General features: G+C 35.3%; 1 protein-coding gene across 1 annotated transcript in view; it reads left to right on the forward strand.

Moving 5' to 3' along the window:
- The window catches only part of LOC106867227 (zinc finger protein 845), a 16,648-nt gene that overhangs the window by 9,165 nt on the left and 5,691 nt on the right, over positions 1 to 1,792 (forward strand). The gene's annotated exons all lie outside the window — the stretch shown is intronic.

Below are 1,792 nucleotides of genomic sequence, written 5' to 3' on the forward strand. Positions count from 1 at the left end.
GCTCCACTGGCACAGGTGCCAATCATCGAATTTGGTTCAATTACTATTTCGATTTCACTTGCCCCAACGGGTCTTCACAAGCAGAGTTTAGTGTCCAATGAAGGAGAGGTTGACATGGGTGTATTATTTATTTATTTATATGTTGTAATTGTGTATTATTACTTGATTAGAGAATATAATAAAAGTGAAAGAATTTTATCCTATTTATTTCAATTGTTCACCTGTTAATATTTGTTTGTTGTAATTGCATATTATTACTTGGTTTGAGAATATTATAAAATTAAAAGGATTTTGTCTATTCATTTATTTTGACCGTCAACCTGCAACAGTGATTAAATTGCCTTCGTACATTGAACACAAGGAATATCCAATACCAAACAATCTTAATCTCCATATTTAAACTGCATTAAACTTTGCCAAGCTTACCTTTACCTATTCCGAGTTACTTGAAAGGTAATGTTCCCTTCCCTCTCTTCTAATTGTTGATACCTTTGTTTACCTACCAATGTGTTGTTTCACTTTAAGGATGCTTATTTACGCATACATCATGATATTTCGAATGCAACATCTTTTCACTGAACTATTAAAGATTCAAAACAGTATTCATGAACTCAAGCCAAACACTTCATGTCTTCCATTTTTCATTACCTGAAGTCACTTTCAGACTGGTCTTACACTGTAAGCACATAGCAAATACATTCTTTTAACTCTTCTTTTTCAAGTATGTATTATATTGCCATTTTTGAACTTACCAGAAAAATAGCTCCCTTTGCTGTTGAATAAAATAAACTTGCAGAGAGGAAGTTTCAATGTCTTCCTTCCATCTCCTAACACCATTTACGTGGCTGTTTCTGACAAGAAATTTCGCTTTCATGTAAAACAACCATATTTTATAGCCATTATCCGTAATTTACTTCCAAAACACTTCAGTAGTTCTACTTTGCAGCGCTTGCAAACATATGTTCTGTGATCATTAAAGTGCAGTGACCTCCACAATAACCTGTCTTTAATTTGGTTTTCTGTTCTTAGGTTAATCGGACACATAGATTGCTGTGCTACTCATAACCCTTCTTGGTAGTTCAGTTATTTGGTGAAAAAAATACCAGTAAAGCAACTTAAACCATCCAAAGGATGGGTGGGTTTGCTAGTAGTGTTACAAATAAAGCTCTTTTGACAAATTAATACTCAACAAAAGGGGGTTTCATAATTCAAGTCAGCAATACCTTTTGTTTGGTAATTATGAGGGAGAGAATGGCAAAAGATAATTTCATAGAAATAAATATGGTGGTGATGATGAAATATTTTGTGGAACTTGATGGCAGTGTTGTATGTATGTATGTATATATATATATATGTGTATATATATATATATACATATATATATATATTATTAAGTGAAAGTAGTTTTGATTGAGGATTGTTTATTTTGGGAGTCTTTCATGATTTATGAATGGCCAAAGTTTAGAGAGCTCTTACCCCTGCTGGCGACAAAGGGACTCTCACTCAGAGTAAAAGGCAGACTGTATGACGCATGCGTACGAACAGCCATGCTACATGGCAGTGAAACATGGGCTGTAACTGCTGAGGACATACGTAAGCTCGCAAGGAATGAAGCCAGTATGCTCCGTTGGATGTGTAATGTCAATGTGAATACCCGTCAGAGTGTAAGTATCTTGAGAGAAAAGCTGAACATTAGAAGCATCAGTTGTGGCGTGCAAGAGAGACGATTGCGCTGGTATGGACATGTGGTGAGAATGGATGAGGATAGCTGCGTGAAAAAGTGCCACACCCT

Source organism: Octopus bimaculoides, chromosome 13, assembly GCF_001194135.2.
Source record: "Octopus bimaculoides isolate UCB-OBI-ISO-001 chromosome 13, ASM119413v2, whole genome shotgun sequence".
NCBI lineage: Eukaryota > Metazoa > Mollusca > Cephalopoda > Octopoda > Octopodidae > Octopus > Octopus bimaculoides.